Here is an 18,332-nt window from a genome sequence, read left to right as displayed (position 1 = left end):
ACACTGCAATAAAAATAAATGCCCCTTTCCAGACGTAGATGATGAAGCTTTGAGGAATGATGCTGGGGCATTCCATAGGCATTTGTGCTCTGCAGTTAGCCTGGTGCAGGGAGAAGGAGTCATGAGGAACAACTTTCCAACCCACCTGTAATGAAAAATGGTGTTTATTATCATCTCCTAGGGTTGTGCCTTTGGAAGTCAGAAGCCAAGATCACTCCCCTGAGAGATGAGTGGCTGCTGGACTCCTTTCTTAAGCAAAGCAAATGTGCAGCTGATCTCAAGGGTCAGAAAAAGACTCCTGGCCTCCTGCTTTTATTTAGTTATTTATTAATTTATTTTTTAACTTGGGCCTGAATCCTGGAAAAGCAGTCTCATAACTCATCCTAAGGGAATATGGGGGGTGACTACTGCATGGCAGAGAAGAAAAATACAGAAAATATAGAATTATTGAATGATTTGGGTTGGAAGGGACTTCTCAAGGTCATCCAGTCCAACCTCCCTCACCCAGATCAGGGTGCTCAGAGCCTCCTCACCTTGAACATCTCCAGGGATGGGTCCTCAACCACCTCCCTGGGCAACCTTACACATATTTGCCCTATTCTAAGACTTTCCCATGCTGTTGGCCACGATTGAAGAGAGGATATTGGGACCCAGAATGTCCAGTTTTAGGGGTTTTTATATTGAACTTGTTTTCCTTGCTCAAAAAGGATAAGTGGCATCACTGGCACTTATTAATCTGACATTAATTCAGGAAGCTTTAAGGAAGAGTCTATAGGGGCCAAGAGGTAAGGGACTGATATCTGAGGCTACCATTAGCCTCCATCAGCATGATATTAAAGAAGAGGAGAAACTGTTTTGAGATGAGAACTTATTTTGCTTTGATTGACTGAGTCTGGGTGATAAAAGTAAATGCATGAATTAATATGCCCAGAAAAATACCAGTCTGGAAGACAGAGACAAAAAACCCACAAGTTATGGGGTCCAGTGCAGAAATCACTGGGTGAAATGCTAAGATTTGTGGTTTGCAGTGAGTTAAAGCAAGCTACACCTACTTTCTCACCCTAAAATCTGGAATGAGATTAATTATAGTCCTGGATGTCACTCATCAGGTATTATATAATTATAAAATAATCAGAATTCCACTTCAACTTGTCCGTGTTTACTGCTGGGTTATTTTGAACATGATTGATTCCATGGGGGTTTTTTCTTTTCCCCTGAAGTTCACCACTGAAATAAATATTGAAAACTGCCATTGAAAACTTTCTCCAGTGTCTATTTGTGTTAAAAATACTTCTCCTCAGGATGTTGAGGGATGTGTGGATTTAACCCCATCTGAAAGTCAAATGAGGCCTTGACTATTCTGCTGCTCTAAATTGATTCACTTTGTTTATTAAATAAGAGCCAGATGGCAAATAGCCCCAGGACCACTTAGAAATGTAAAAATATATATTTTATTCATCACCCCTGGTCTCCACCATGCTGCAAAAACTTGTGGATAGACTTTCAGTCAAAAATGGTAAGAGTGGCCTTACAGAATGAGCCAGAATCACTATTATTAGCAGGTTATTATTAGGATTTTATTAAGATTTGCAGATGCTTCATCAGATTTAATTCTTCCTGGTGTTTTTTACAAGCTCAGACATTGACAACTCCCTCAGAGTGACAGCTTCATCCTTGGATTTGTGTCACAAGCACCAGGATACTGAGGATTCTGAATACCTCTCACCCTTTCCCAGAAAAATCTTCTCATGTTCTCTGGACTTGATGATCTTTTGAGGCTTGAGGTCTTTTCCAACCTTAACCATTTTATGATGCTCTGATTCTCTGGGCCACAGATTTCTGCTGCATCTCTTCATCCCAGAATCCTGCCTTTCACACCAAAAAAAAAAAAAAAAAAAAAGGAGTATTTCCCACCCCTTAACCTTTAACACTGAATTTCACCTTCCTGAGCTGGAGGTGTTCAGAGCAAAGACCTGAATCCAGGTTTCCCATTTCTTATCTGTGTGCCCTGGACACATTCCTCCTACCAAGAGTGGCATCTCCTTCCCCATCCTTTTATCCCAGAGAAATGAGCAATGGAGTTGTCTTCTCCAATGCCTGACTTAGATGTCTAAGCCTGAGGGTTGGGAATTTTTCCTTCCCATCCAGGTTAATAAATCACCAGCTGCCACAGCTCTGCAGAGATGATGTGCTATGGCCCTCCTAGCAGAGTTTTGGAGCAGATCAACCAATCATCCCACCCAGCTCCTCAGGATATTCCAGGCTCATCACAGGGCAAGGAATAGTCCTCATTTCTGGTATAGATTAGGCCATGTTATTATGGCAAGTAAGGAGAAGCAAACCAGGATCTGTTGTCACCAACCTGGTGTTGGATGCTCCCTTGCTTTGGAGGACATTGAGTTTGTCAGCATAAATTCAGGTTAAGTTCCAAGACAAAGAATCATGGAAAGGCTGAGGTTGGAAGGGAGCTGAGAGCTCATCTGCTCCAAGTTCCTGCCATGCCCAGGGACACCTCTCATCCAGCCCAGGTTGCTCCAAGCCTCATCCAACCTGGCCTTGAACACCTCCAGGGAGGGGGCAGCCACAGCTTCTCTGGTCAATCTGTTCCAGAGGCTCAGCACCCTCCTGCTGAAGAACTTCTTCCTCAGCTCCAGCCTGAACCTCTTCTCCTGCAGTTTCAATCCTTTTCCCCTTGTCCTCTGGCTGGACACTCTGAGGAAAAGTCCCTCTGCAGCCTTCCTGGAGGTTCCCTTCAGGGATTGGGGGGCAGCTCTAAGGTCCCCCTGGAGTCTTCTCTTCTCCAGGCTGAACAATCCCAGCTCCTCAGCCTCTCCTGGGAGCAGAGCTGCTCCATTCCCTGGATCATCTCTGTGGCCTCCTCTGGGCTCATTCCAACAGCTCTGTGTCCTTCTTAATGAATGTCTGTGTGTATTTAATGTAAAATGCACACAGACCTTTTATAAACCTATGTCATGTAGTTTCTCCAATCCCATCTAATCCCAGCAATGCCCAGGTCCTACAGTCCCTTGAATTATGGGTGCTAAAGAGTTCAGAAAGCACAGCAAGAGAGATAAACTTAGGACAACCTCACCTTTTCAGTGCCAATGTATGTGTTCTCTCTGAGCAGCATCTGCAGAAGCTGCAGCAATACCAGATTTATGGCCCAGTCCATTCAATGAATCATAGAATCAAAGAATCCTAGAATGGGCTGGGTTGGAAGGGACCTCAGAGCTCATCAAGTCCAACCCTTGATCCACTCCCCCCGTGGTTCCCAGCCCATGGCACTGAGTGCCACATCCAGGCTCTTTTGAAATATCTCCAGGGATGGAGAATCCACCCCTTCCCTGGGCAGCCCATTCCAATGGCTGAGCACCCTCTCCAGAAAGAAATTCTTTCTAAGGTCCAACCTAAACCTCCCCTGGCACAACTTGAGACCTCTTGTGCCCTCTTGTCTTGCTGAGAGTTGCCTGGGAAAAGAGCCCAACCCCCCCCTGGCTCCAACCTCCTTTCAGGGAGTTGGAGAGAGTGATGAGGTCTCCCCTGAGCCTCCTCTTCTCCAGCCTCAACACCCCCAGCTCCCTCAGCCCTTCCTCACAGGACTTGTGCTGGATCCCTTCCCAGCCTCCTTGCTCTTCTCTGGACCTGCTCCAGCACCTCAATCTCCTTCCTGAGCTGAGGGGCCCAGAACTGGACACAGGACTCAAGCTGTGGCCTCCCCAGGGCTGAGCACAGGGGCATGAAATGCAGAAAAACTCAGTTCAAACTCCACCTTTGCTTACTTGGGGGAGACACTGGGATCCCCATCTCCCACAGGGTCCTGTGTCTCCTAAAAGACTTTTCTCATTATCTGCTACCCTAAGGAAATAGAATTTTTTTGATTGGAAAAAACCTTTAGGTCAAGTCCAACCATTAACCCCATGCTGACCAGGGCCACCCCCAGCCCATGTCCCTCATCCCCACATCCCCAGGGCTCTGAAACCCCTCCAGGGATGATGGGGACTCCAGTCCTGCCCTGGGCAGCCTGGGCCAGGCCCTGACAACCCTTTCCAGGGAGAAATTCTTCCCCTAAACCTCCCCTGGCACCACTTGAGGTAATTTCCTCTCCTACCACTTGGAAGACCAACACCCACAAACCTGTCCCTCCTAGGAATAACAATTAAGCACTCATTAAGGCTGGGATGGAATTCCAAGCACACCACATGAACTCTTTAGTTGCTGGAATATAAAAGCACTCCCAAATCCTCTCTCTTTTGGCCTATTTTTGGGTCATACCTTCCAGGTGCCTCGTTTACTATGTGAAATTTTGCCTACCAGGAGGCAAGAGGAAGGGTTGTGTGTTTTGGGGTTTTTTTCTTGGTTTTCTATCTGGAGAAGTTAAAAAAATAAAAGCAAATCAAGTGTGGGGACTAAAACTGAAGCATCTGCAGAGAAGGGTCATTTGGGCAGCTGGAGTGAAGAGTTTGGTTGGTTTGAGATTTTTTGCTCTGAGATTTTGGGGACAGCTAAGCCAAGATTAATAAAACCACTAATAAGAAATACATCAAAGGAAATAAGAAAAACCTGGAAATCAGAAACATTTCCCTGAAGAGAAAAGGAGAGAGATGCTTAATTCACTTTGTGGCTTGATTTTCCCATCCATGAAAGGGGAATTTTTCCTTTAAGCCCAGTTTTACCCCCTGGAGCTGGCAGAGAAATCATTTCCATCAGTCCTGGTCAGTCTGGGGCTACCATAAAGTTTTCTTTTCCCACAGTTTTCATGTCTTGTATATGAAGATTTTGTTCAGGTAAAATCTGCATCAGTTGTTTCAGCTTTAGTCCCAGCAGCTGAGCTTTGAGAAGGTAGCAGGAGTCGAGAAATCTTTAAAAAAAATAATAAAAAAAAGAACTAAAAAAATAAAAATTAATTAAAAAATCAAATAAAGGTCATTCCTCACCCTCATTCTAAATTTCCAGTGAAAAGAAGTGTCACAGTTAGGCAGGGCTCTGGGTGTAGTTGTAAGCAGCAAGTCCTAGGTGGAAAAAAGTCTCTGCCTGGTGGGACACAAAATATTTCAGGTTTCAAGGCTGTGGTCACAGCTCCATGGCCTGTTAACCTCAGAGCACTCTGTCTATATCTGCTTTAACTGGCTTAGGATGCTACCATTGAAACTGAAGCTGCTTTGCCTTGTATTTTTCTTTTCCTAGTCCAGGAAATACACTTATTCTTTGTAATAAAAATGTTTAGACACAGAAAAAAAAAAAAAAATGTTTATTTCAATGACCTTTTCCAAGTTTCCAGTAGGAAAATTCAGACCAAAAAAACCTCAATTGCAATTACTCGTTTCATTTGCTCTGTTTCTTTGTTTTTTTAATTAAAAGCATCAATTTTGGTGGTGTTTCCAAGAAGACTTTGCTACAAGGTTTTTTTTTTTCTCTTCCCTGGAATGAATGAATAAAGGAATCATAATCAGACTGTTGGAGCTCAAAGACTGCCAAAACATCCCACATCTGGCACAAGCAGGGTTTTTATTTGTTAACCTCTTGTAATTTCCTTCAGACCCAGATAGACACCACGGGGCAGGCTGATGCCAGCCAAAACCAGCAAAATCAAATGGTGTTTTGTGAATTGCTGTTCTAGGGCAGCAACTCTCAAGATTTTGATGAGAACTGGGGGGAAAGAGCATTGAGAAAACATCATCCAATCTCTGCTGGTCTGTGGAATGATTCCTCTTCCTCTTGACTCTGTTTCTATTCAGAAATGCAAACCAGAATCCAGCTTTAAACATCCTTCTGTCCTTCCCTCTCTGTTTTCTTCTCCATCACTGTTCAGAGATGGAAGAGCAACCACCACATCACAAGCTGCCTTTTAATGGACCTTCCTATGGATACATCACTTCCATAGGATCATAAAATCATGGAATAATTTGGGTTGGGAGGGGCCATTAGAGGATATCTAGTTAAAGACTCAGAGAAAACCTGGGTTTGGGTAGAAAGGTAGAAGGTTGGGTAGAAAAAAAGGGTTTGGATAGAAAGGAACTTCAAGATCATCAAGTCCCAACCCCCTGCCATGGTCAGGGACCTCTTCCCCAGCCCAGGAGGCTCCAAGCCCCATCCAACCTTCAACACTGCCAGGGATGGGGCAGCCACAGCTTCCTTGGGCAACCTGGGCACCCAGGGGCTCAGCACCCTCCCACAAAAAAATTTCCTTAGTCTCTAACCCAAATCTCCCATTTTTCTGTTTAAAACAATTATTTCTTGTCCTGCTACTCCATGTCCTTGTAAAAAGTCCCACTTGAGGTTTCCTTTAACCCCTTCAGGTACTGGAAGGCCATTATGAGGTCTCCCTGGAGCCTTCTCTTCTCCAGGCTGAAAACCCCAAATGTCTCAGCCTGATCCCAACTAATCCAACCTTTTCCAAGTGAGGAGGGTCATCTGCAACTAGATCAGGTTGCTCAGAGCCTCATCCAACCTGATTTTGAATGTTTCCAGTGCTATACCATCTGGTCTTCTTGTTCTACCAACAATTCACCTGCTCGTTCATTGGACAACCCATCATTCCACCCAAAATCACATGGAATGTTTAGGTTGGAAGAGACCTCCAAGGTCATCCAGCCCAACCTTTGCCCAACACCATCATCTAACTACTAAACCATGGCCTTAAGGACCAGGTCTAAATTCCTTTTAAATGCCTCCAGGGATGGTGACTCCACCACTGTCCTGGGCAAACTAAAAAAGAGAGATCCAAGAGAGATTTCAAAATTATAATTCCCATATCCACCTAGAATTTTCCCAAAAACCATTGGATTCTGGGCAGCACTCTTATGAATCTGGTATCCCTTGTGGAGCAAATGCTGCTGATGATGACACACACCCAATCCCTGCTCTCAAGTGACAATTCTTAATTTTTTTTCATTTGGATTTGCAAATCTGGGTTACGAGGAAAGAGAAAAAAAAGTCAAAATGCTCAGGAATATTGCAAAGGACAAAACTGTACAGTTTGAAGAGGATTGCCAGGAATTCCTTCCTCCAGAAGCCAGTTGTGAATGCAAACTACTGGCAGAAAGCTCATTTCTAGCAATAACAGCTATGTCATGTTTCCTGGAACATAGGCAGTGTGGAGTATCATAGGAAAAGGAAAATAAACACCGGGTCACTTTCTGAATCACCAGTCGTAAATTCTCACCGAGTTCAAAAGATAAAAAAAAAAAGCAACAAACACCACACACACAACTGAAAGAAAGTTAATACAGCACCAGAGGAGTCTTCTGACCCCTTCAACTGGTGCATCATGTGAATATCCCCTGGGGATAAATCCATAGCACTGAGTGGTGTGAACAAAACAAGGACAAACCACAACTTCCCTTCATTTTCTGAAGTGGGACACGTTGTAAAACCAGTCATTCAATCTGTTTACTTGGGTTTTAAACTCCAATCTTGCTACTTTAATGGGTCCTTTTCCCTTTTCCTCTTAGTTTTTTTGCTTTTTTGAAGCTGCTTGCCTTGGAAACGAGATGGTAAATCCCGTGACAGTGCCTCCCCTGGTGGCCAAAATTTCATTTGGTGTCTTTTAAAAGGATGAGAGCTTGGTCCTGAGCTGGTGAAAATAAACACAGCAAAACAGTGACCATGCTTGGCTATGCAGTCAAAGCCTCTAGGATCAAATCCCATCTCCCACCACCAGTGAAAAGTGGGGGTACCACCTAAGGGTCTGGACCTTAAGCCATGTGGGGAGTTTTGGTTCAGACTTTGACCTGAAATTCTGCACTAGAAATGATGCTGGGGGTGTGTTGCATCCTCTCAGGTGAGTAAGGACCCCCGTGGAAGTTTCTTTCCTAGCCATGACAGCCAAGCTGGAAACCCAGAAGCAACACAAGGACCATTCTGGCTCTTCAGTTTTCCTGTGATTTCATCCTGCCCAAGTCAGAGCAAACCAGGCAGTGGAAACCTGGACAACTACACAGTGAATGAAACCTCCCAAACTCTGACCTGGCTTAGAGAAATAAAGAGGAAAAAAAAAACCAAAAAACCTTCAGAATGAGGAATTCCCTTCAGAAATTCCAGAAATTGCATTTGGCAACCTGGTCTCCTGGGAGGTATCCCTGCCCATGCAAGGGGGTTGGATCTTGATGATCTGGAAGGTTCCTTCCAACCCAAACCATGGAAAAGTTCTTCCTGGAGGGAATACTGGGAATATCACTGCAATGTGGTGTCTTTCTCCAGTAGCTGTTTCTCCAGGAGCCCTGTTTGGAGCTTTAGCTGACAAGATGTGGTGATGCTGAGAGGCTCTGAACTGCTTTTTGACATCCGGAGCCCTCTGAAGCCGTTCCAGGAGGCTGGAGGAGTCACTGATTTATTTTTATCTCCTTCTTCAGGCAGATGGCTCTCCAGAAAGATGGCAAAAGATCAGTATCTCTGGGCTTCAGAGGGACAAATTGTTAGCCCCAGCTAGGGGCAACAATAGAGGCTTTGAGGCCATGGGTGACCAAGTGCAGCTCAGCATTCCTCCCCGCACACTTCCCTTCATCTCAGCCCCTCTGCCTTTCAGCACTCAAAATTTATCACCCATCAGCCAGGCATCAAACCCAGAGCTGCAGAGGGATGGCTAACACCCACCTGCCCTGCTCCTCGACATGAAAGGCCAACAAAAAAAATTTAAAAAAAGAAGGAAAAAAGCCTGTCTATGGCTTTGTGGTGCTGCTGGGTATTTTGGCTTTGTGAAACGAGGCTGAGCAGACAGCTCATGTTGGACAAAACCTCCTCAAGAGTGAGGACAGGGGAAGTCTGATGTGTTGCTTCACTTTGTCTCCTGCCAATCAGTGTTTCTCAGGCCTTTTTTAGGTCTTAATTGGTTTTCTTTCTTTATTTTATTTTTCTATTTATGGTGCTTGCTGCCGCTCTGCAGAAGGATGGCTGCCTCCTGCCCTTGAAGTTTTGTTGATGTGGCCCTGGCAAAATGTTCCCACCCAAAAAAAAAGGAAACTGGGATTTGGGATTTTGGTTTTGTGAGTTGTGAGATGTGTCTGCATCCTGTGGGAAAATAAAATAAACTAAATAATAATATGTATTTTAACCTAACCATAAGAGACATACGTAATGGAAATACTTTGGTAAAGAGGTACAGCTGCAGTGACTCTTGGGCTTTATTTTTCCTTATGCTTCTGTTTTCGAATTGGCAAAGGGGGGCATTCAGAAATAGTCCCTCTAGGGGACTGCATGGGGAGAAGCCCCCAACTCAGTTTAAGAAGCAGCTAAATAAATTCTGGAGCCCAGAGGTTGGATGAGCACTGTGTTTGTGGGACTTTTCAGCCCTGAGCTCTTGGGTTTTGTTCATTCTCATGGGAGCTGATGACATCTGAACAGTCAGATGGGAATTCAGGATTGTAAGACACTGGAACAGGTTGCCCAAGGAAGCTGTGGATGCCCCATCCCTGGAAGTTGGGTTGGATGGGGCTTGGAGCACCCTGGGATGAGGGAGGGGTCCCTGACCATGGCAGGGGGTTGGTACTGGATAAGCTTTAAGGTCCCTTCCAACCCAAACATGACTCTATGAATATTGTATACACTTTATCACACATGAGGCTCATCTGAATAAGTCTTTCTTCCATGTTAACCTTCATCTGGACCTTGAAGATCATAGAATCATAGAATGGTTTGGGTTGGAAGGCACCTTCAAGATCATCAAGTTCCAAAACCCTGCATGGTCAAGGACATCTCCCCCAGCTCAGGTTGCACAAGACCCCATTGTCAGGGTTTAACACTGGCCCGGCAATCAAACCGAGCAACAGACACTCTCTGTTAACCTCTCTCTCCTCCCTGATAAGAAAGGAGAGAGAATAAGGGAGAGAAACTGACGGGTCAGAAACTAAACTACACAACTTTAATGAAACAGGAATGATAAATAGAAAAAAATTACTAAATATATACAAATATACAAGAAAATGGATACCACATTCCTCCCCCCTTTCCCCCAATAACTCTCAGGTCACCCCCGAGGCTGCAGGGCAGCCCTGGGAAAGTCCAGGCTGGAATCCTGGGGTCAGCAGCAGTTGGGAGCTGGAGGCAGGAACACACAGATTCAGGCTGGGATGGATCAGGAGCACAGGCAGAGGAAGGGATGGAATCTTCCCAGGATCCTGAAGCAAACAGGGAGAGGGGAAGAAGGGGAAGCAGGAAGGGGTTTGACCCTGGTGATGCCTCAAATTTCTCCTGAGGATGAGGTTGTATGGGATGGAATCCTCTGTTTGGTCAATTCTGGCATCTCTCTTGTCTGTTCCTCCCCAAAGGAGGCTGCAGGTGGGACCTCTTTATGTTTTCCTCAGAGCTGAGCAGTGTCCTTGGCTCTGCACACCAGGCTCCAGCATTAACTCTAAACATCAAGTGTTATCAGTCCTAGAAACACACACTGCCTGAGAAACTTGCTGTTCATTTCAGCAAGTGCAGCTCCTGACAAGAGACTGAGCTAAAAGCAAAAGTACAAGACAGAAAATCCCCTTTATCTTGGCCCAAACCAGGACACCCCATCCAACCTGACCTTGGAAACTTCCAGGGATGGGACAGCCCCAACTTCCTTGGGCAACTTGTGCCAGGCTCTCACCACCCTCAAATTCAAGAATTTCCTCCCCATCTCCAACCTCAATCTCCCCTTTTTCTCCAAGTTTTAACCCATTTCCCTTGTCCTCTCCCTACCCCCCCGTGTCCAAAGCCCTCCCCCAGCTTTCTTGTAGCCCCTTCAGATATTGGAAGGTTAAATGTCTAATTATTATCCAATAATACTGACAATATTTTATCTATTCCCTCTCTAAGTGTCAGGTTGGATTAGAGACCTCCAAAGATCACTTTCAATGAGTGCATCCTTATTTCTGTATGAATTAAAGTTTATCAGCAGCAAAGAAAACCTGGAATGATTTACTAAGAAGAAGACACTGCCAGTAGCAGAGATAAATCCCCATTCCATATGTTCAGGAATTTAAAACCAGTAATATATTGTTTGATCAGTCAGTCTTTAACCAAACCAATCATGTTGTGACTGATGTCAGGGCAAAATTGATTTAAATTTTCCTGGTTTTACTTGTTCTGGCTTTCCCTTTGAATTTACTGACTCATGCTCCTCTTCTCTGTTATTTACTTTTTAAACCAAATAAAAAATAAATAAACAATCCAAACAAAACACTGCAATCATGTCCTTTTATTTTTATTTTTTTTTAATATTAAGCATAAGTGAGGTTGACACATTTTAAGAACCATCACTAATGGGGCAAATTACTATCTGCAGGTTCCTTCTTTACCAGAAAAAGAGGGAGGTTAAATGTATAGGTTCTTCAAGACATCATACACCTTTTAGGGACTGAAGTTGGGAAAATGAATCCTAGAAAAAGCATTTTCAATAAATTAGCACACCTGGGTGGTGGAATCATGTGCAGGTCTTAGGAAGAGAAAGATCCAGAACTCAAATTTAATATTCTATTTTGATTTTCCATGCCAATTGAAGGTGAAACTCTGGGGCCCAGCTAGCAGTAAGCTAACCCATCTTCTGTGTGAACCATAAAAAAAAAAAAAAAAAAAAAAAAAAAAGCCAAATTTTCAATTTGGTGTAGAAATTAGAGTAAGGTAGAGACTCCTTTCCACCCACTGCTTGCACAAGGTCATCCTGGTTTGGGAGCTGAGATTTCTTAATAATACTGACACAGCTTATTTTAGCCCAGCTGGCCTTAGAGAATATAAATATTCAATTGGCATAGATGCAGCCAATGGTACCCTCCCCTGGCCTATGTAATTATTAATTTTTTTTAATGACACAATTATTTTATTACATTAATTTATTTATTTTTAAATCATGTTAATTAAAACATCACCCTCCAGCTGGTATATCTAACAGTTAGTTTCTCTTCTTTCATTTTTTTTCAGGGAAAATCCCAAGGGGTTGAATTCTTCTTTTGCTGGATTGTCTGCAGGGGAACCCTCTAATATTTGAAGGCAAATAAAATTATAACATGGGCTGGAAGTGAAACCTGGACAGCTCATGATTCACCCAAACAGATTCACCCTCCTCACTTCTCACACTTCAGTTTTGCAAAACAAGAGATCCCCTCTTTAGCATCCCCCCTAATTCTCTGGTTTCTCACTATTTATACATCTCAGGGTTTATTCCAAGGGTGGGGGTGCTGGGAGATGAAAATGCTGGGTTTTTAAATTTTTTTTTAATAAACAGATGGTTTCAATGGGGAATTTATTCCTGTATAATTAAGCTTCAGATTTGGTTTTGACTTGGAAGCATTTTTAAAAAGGAGGTCAGCTGTATGGTCAGGTTTGTGATGAGCACCAGGAAAATCAGAACACTGCTCAAAAACCCAGAAATGGTTCAATACAAGAGCTCTCAGATACTCTACAAGAAGGTGAGAAGAGGCCAGTGCCACCAGTGAGCTCCCAGTATTGCCCCAGTGGATGTACCCAGCTCTTCAGAGATGATCACCACAAGGTGTCTTTCTCCATGAGCTCCTTCCTGCTGAGCCAGAAGTGAAAAATATGAGGATAAGATTCAGGGAATTCTGGAATCACAGAATGGGTTGGGTTGGAGGGACTTTAAAGCTCCTCCAGTCCCAACCTCCCTGCATGGTCAGGGACACCTCCCACAGCCCAGGATGCTCCAAGTCCCATCCAACCTGGGCTGAGACACTGCCAGGGATGAGGAATCCACAACTTCCCTGGGCAACCTGGGCCAGTGGCTGATGCTAAAGAATTTTTTCCTAATGTCCAACCTAAATCTCCCCTATCCCAGCTTAAAACCACGACACCTCATCCCACCACCCCAGACCCTCATAAAAACTCCCTCCCCAGCTTTTCTGGAGCCTTTTCAGGGATTGAAAGGTGCTCAAAGGTCTCCCTGGAGCCTTCTTTTTTCCTGGCTGAATAACCCAAACTGTCTCAGACTTTCTTCTGGAGGAGGTACTCCAGTCCTTGAGTCATTTTGCAGCTCTCCTCTGAATTTGCTCATGATACAGAAATCTACAAGGTGGTTGAACTCCCATTGTGATCCCTGGAAAGTAATAACATCCCTGGAGGAGGTGTTTTCCTGGGTCTCCATGGAGAAAGTCAATTCTCCTGTCTTGGACACCTATTTAAGGAAATCACATCCCAGGTACCACATCCTGAAAGCCTGTGAGGTCACTTCAGATAAAGAGAGCTGGTTCCTCCAAACTTCTGAGATATATTTGAGCCTAGAAAAGGTTATTTTCCTCCTGCAGTTGTCATTCTCCATTAAGGACAGGGATGGACAGGACAACTACTTAGAGAAAATCCTATTTAATAGGACTGAAGTTGGGTGAGATGTGTCCTACAGAGAAAGAAGAAGCTGCTGATTCAGCAAGGTTTTTTAACTCATGATGTTTTCCAGCCTGGGACAAGAAACAGGGGCTCTGTACATCCATTTTTCTGCCCTCCTCTCCCTCCCTACAAAACTTGATTTTTAGGTCCCCTCTGAAGCCAACAGACTGGAAGGTGAAGTTCCCTACTGTGTCCCAATGAAATAACCAGAGAAAAAAATTAACATCAGGCCCTTTCTCATTTTCAGATCCTCATGGAGCTTTCTCTTCTCTTGGTTTTGGCATCAGAAAATTGGCAGTTATGCTCCCCCAGTTCTGTGCTGATGTTTAAACCAGGCATCATCATAGATAACCTCTTGGGAATCCAATGTAAATACCTTTATCAGAATTTTATCTCCCAGGCAGTGTCTTTCCCAAAGCAAATAAAGAGTTTGAGAACCATAATCCCCAGTTGCCAGGTAGGAAGCTCTAGGCTGGCTTGTGGATATTCCTACTTTTAGCATGAATCCCTCTCTTCCTGCAAGAAGAAAAATCACCTTGAAAACAGCTTATTCCATATTAATCTTATAAAAAAATTATCTATAGGTCTGTGGAAACTCAGGCACTTGTAAACACAGGAGTTTGGGAAGGTGAAAAGAACATGGTGAAAAGGTCAATGGTCAAAATGTCAATGGACATTTTGTCCAAATGGACAAAGGTCAATGGGTAAAAGGCCAAAGGACAAAAACAAAATACAATAATATCAGAAAGTCCCTAAACCTTTCATTTTCAAAACATTAACCAGGAAGAAGAGTCCAATTCAACTTTTCCCAGATTTTCACTGCTGGGGACTTTTAGAGACATTTTGCTGGGCAACGTGGGCTTCTGTTCTCCTGCTTCTCTTTCTGGAATGTCTGCAGAAGTTGGTGGGTTTAGTTGGTTGTGGCTAAGGCTGCTTCATCATGGAACTCTCCCAGTATTTGTGTTTTTGTAGGTTGTTTCTTGGAGGAAACTCAGCTGAGATCCCTGTCCGAGTGCCTGAGTCACTGCAGAGACAAAACCCATCTGACTTTTTTATCCTAAAAAGATAAATGGGATGAAAAGGGACAGCAAAGGGACTTGCTTAAGTTCAAAGGGCACTGCAGTGCTACAGGAACATCAGACCCAGTGTCCATCAGCTCCAGGTCAGTGTCCCAGCTGGACACACCATGGAAGAAGCCATTGGACCATCATGTGCACGGTGTCAGGTCCCAGGATTTTGTTTTCCCAAATATGGCAAAGTGCCTCACCTTACCCCATGTAACTTTGGCCCCTACTAAGGGCCAAAAATAGCAAAGCAGGCCAGACATCTAGTCAGCAAAACACTCCTGTTCCTTCCCATGAAGTTTGGGACATCCATTTGCTGGGAGCCATCACCCTGAGGATCCTTTTTCACGGGGGATGTCAGCACCAAGGGTTCCAGAGGCTCTCCCAGGCCACATCTCTTGCCTTGGTATCTGGGGCTTGTTGATCCTGGCACAGCACCTGGGAACAGGCAGGAGGCCAACGTAACAGATTGGCATCTGTGCAGGCAGGGAAGGAAGCTGAGCATCTGGCTTTAAACACCAGGGCTCAGATTTCTCTCCGAGGGTGTTGACAGGAAAATGCATGCCCAGGCTCTGCTGCTGCAAGGGCTGTTAAGGGAGGAGTTTGTCTCTCAGGGATTTGTTGAGACAATTCCACTTCTGGGGTCTTTCCTTCCTGCTTTCTGATCATCACAGAGCCATTAAAAAAATAAGAAGAATAAAAAAAAAATTAATAAAGAGTCTGAAAGAGTGAGTTCATCCCTTCACACCCCCCAGCCTCACCAATGCCTGAAGCCATCTCCACGAGATTTAGAGGAGTTCAGACCTGTCAAATGAATGCCACAAGCCTCAGAAAATGTCACCCTGCTTTCAACAGGGTCTTCATCTACACCAGGCCATGCTGTAAGCTCAGATGTAGGGACCAACACTTGACTACTGGTGAGGAACCCACCCGTGGCATCCTCCCTAAACCAGGAGCAGGAGAAAGGAAAAATAAAACAATCCTAAGAAATAAGCTAGGAACTGATACTGTGCATTCTGCACAGCCCTTGTTTTCCTGGCACTTTGGGCTGGATTTATCTCACCACCTTTAGCCAACTAAAGCCAGGCAGGCAGTTTTTAGCAGTCCTTTTGGCTCCCTCCACACTCCAGGATGCATTTTGCCCTCATGCAGATGAGGCAAATCATCTGCTGGAGCTTCCTGTGCCTCTCCCTTGGCTCCAGAGAGCTCAGCTTCACCTTGGGTCTCTTAAACAGCTGACCCTAAGCAAGATGAATCCCCCTCCATCATTACAATTCCCTTTTTCCATGTCCTCACCAGTAATAACTTTCTCGTAGTTTTGGGGAGAATTCAGATTTTTTTTTAAAACAGACCCCAAGACGAGACACTTTAATGGCAACCTATTTTCTAGACATGGCTGTTGCAATAATTTTGCTCCTCACTACACTAAAAGCCTTTCCAGAGCTGCTGAGGAATGGCAGAAAGGTTATTTAATAGCAAGGGTTTGGCTTCTGTAGAGCCAGCTCTTTAAATGACATCAACATTACCAGTCCCAAGTTCAACCATTTGCTGCCCAGATCACCACAAAGGAAGAGAAATGTCATTTCTTTTGACATATTAAGGACTGATGAACAGAAAAATTGGGGGGATGATGGGAGGGCCCTTTAATTTTGCAAAAAAAACCCAAAAACACCCCATGGTGCCATTTCCTCTAAGGGGTTTGTTTGGCTGAGCAACTGCTCTGTGATGAGAACAGGTCTGGTGAGAGCCCAAGTCATAAAAATATTTGTACTCAGTTACTGGTGTTTTGGAGGGAAAGGGAAATATGTTTATTTGTCAATGGAAGGGGTTTTTTTTTTGCATAAAATTCCAACTCTTAAGTGTTTTTCATTGGGAGAGACACAAATAGGAAATGAAAGCTGAAATATTTCATCCTGTAAATAAAAAATTGTTAAATTTATAGTTGCAAAAAAATAAATAGCAGTACAGAATTAAATATTCTGGTCGTGTTTTTTTTCAAGAGCAGAAAATTAAAAGTCTCACGTTGAGCAAAAATTAATGTCAACAACCACTCTAAGTCTACCCAAAATGCCATCAAAACGAAGAATATCTTCCACAGCCTTTTCTCTCCTTAATCTTAGATCAGTGCCCTCACCATAAAACCATCTTTTCCCTCAGGAATAAATGTGATAGGAAAAGCAAACAGCATCAATAAAATTCCTCAGCCTGGTGTTGGAGCTGTGGGCATTTTGTGGTTTGCACACACACGTAAACCAGTGGGAGGTCACAGATCTGGCTTCTCTCTCTGGGTCTCCTGGATGTTTGTGGTGTAATTTTGGGCAATTTTCCTATCCACAAGCCATTCCTCAGTTTCTCCATCCCTTGAGGGTTGCAATACATCCTTTCTGGTGTGGCTGGGAAGTGTCACAGGCTCCTGAAGGTGGGGAGAACAATTAGACTCAAGGCATCAAGGCTCCGTGAGGTCCATAATCCAAATTATTTGATGGGGAAAACTAAGTATTAAACCCACAACAGTGTCTAAACCAAGAGACTGACTCAGACAGCAGCAAAACATATAGACACTCAAGGTAGAAACACTCCAGACATAGTTTAGGTACAAGACAGTCCCCCAAAGAAGGCTTTCCAGCTTTCCAGAAAACAGGATTTCCATGAGATGGGAATGGTCCAAAGAGGAGGAGTGGTGGGCAGAGATGAAACCTGCTCTGTATGCTAAGGCAAGGGAAATGGCATCTAAATCAGAGCTGTCATCCCCTTCCTGACCCACATTCTTCTGTCCCAAAGTATGTTTATCCTGGAAAACAGATATATGTCCAGATTGCAAATATGTAAGGGGAAGGGTAGGAAAGAGAGCCAATACTTCTTCATTTTGGGCCCTGGTAGCTGAATTCTCCTGGGTTTTATACCTGGGATATAAATATCTGTATATAAGGTAAGTAAAAATCGTGGAATCATAAAATTGGTTGGAAGGCACCTCAAAGTTCATCCAGTTCCAACCCCCCTGCATGGTCAGGGACCCCTTCCCCAGCCCAGGGTGCTCCAAGCCTCATCCAGCCTTCAACACTGCCAGGGATGGGGCAGCCACAGCTTCCTTGGGCAGCTGGTTCCAGGTCTCACCACCCTCAAATTAAAGAATTTCCACCTAATATCCAATCTAAATTTCCCCTTTCCAACTTTTAAACCATTTCCTCTTGTCCTTTCAGTCCAGGCCCTTGCACTCAGTCCCTCTCCAGCCTTCCTGTAGCCCCTTCAGGTACAGAAAGGTCACTTTTAGGTCTTCCTGAACCTTCTCTTCTCCAGGCTGCACAACTGAATATCAGCTGTCCCCAGATGGACAAGCAAGAAGGTGACAGTGTGTGTGGGAGATGGGTCTTGATCCTGGGAACTGTGGCACAGGAGCTGCTCCATCCCTTGGAGAATTTATAATCATAGAATTATTGAATCATTTGGGCTGGAAGGGACCTCCCAAGGTCCCCCAGTCCCAGCCCTGCAGTATCAGGGACACCCTCACCCAGATCAGGGTGCTCAGAGCCTCCTCAAGCCTCACCTTGAACATCTCCAGGGATGAGGCCTCAACCCCCTCCCTGGGCAGCCTGGGCCATTTTTCCACTCATAGTAAAGAACTTTTTCCCAACATCCAATCTAAATCTTCTCTAATTTCAACCCCCCCATCCCATCACTCCAGGCCCTTGCACACAGCCCCTCTCCAGCCTTCCTGTAGCCCCTTCAGATACTGGGAGGTCACTTTTAGGTTTCCCTGGAGTTTTCTCTTCTCCAGGCTGCACAAGCCCAGCTCCCTCAGCCTGGCTTCCCAGCAGAGGTGTTCCAGCCCCCTGAGCATTTTCCTGCCCCTCCTCTGGACCCTCTCCATCAGCTCCATGTCCTTCCTGTGCTGATGGATGCAGCACTCCAGGTGAGGTCTCAGCAGAGCCAAGAGGCAGAATCCCCTCTCTCTCTCCATCTGCTGCCCAG

This window comes from Heliangelus exortis, chromosome 2 (genome assembly GCF_036169615.1).
Source record: "Heliangelus exortis chromosome 2, bHelExo1.hap1, whole genome shotgun sequence".
NCBI classification, from domain to species: Eukaryota; Metazoa; Chordata; class Aves; order Apodiformes; family Trochilidae; genus Heliangelus; species Heliangelus exortis.
Note: the sequence above shows the minus strand (reverse complement) of the source record.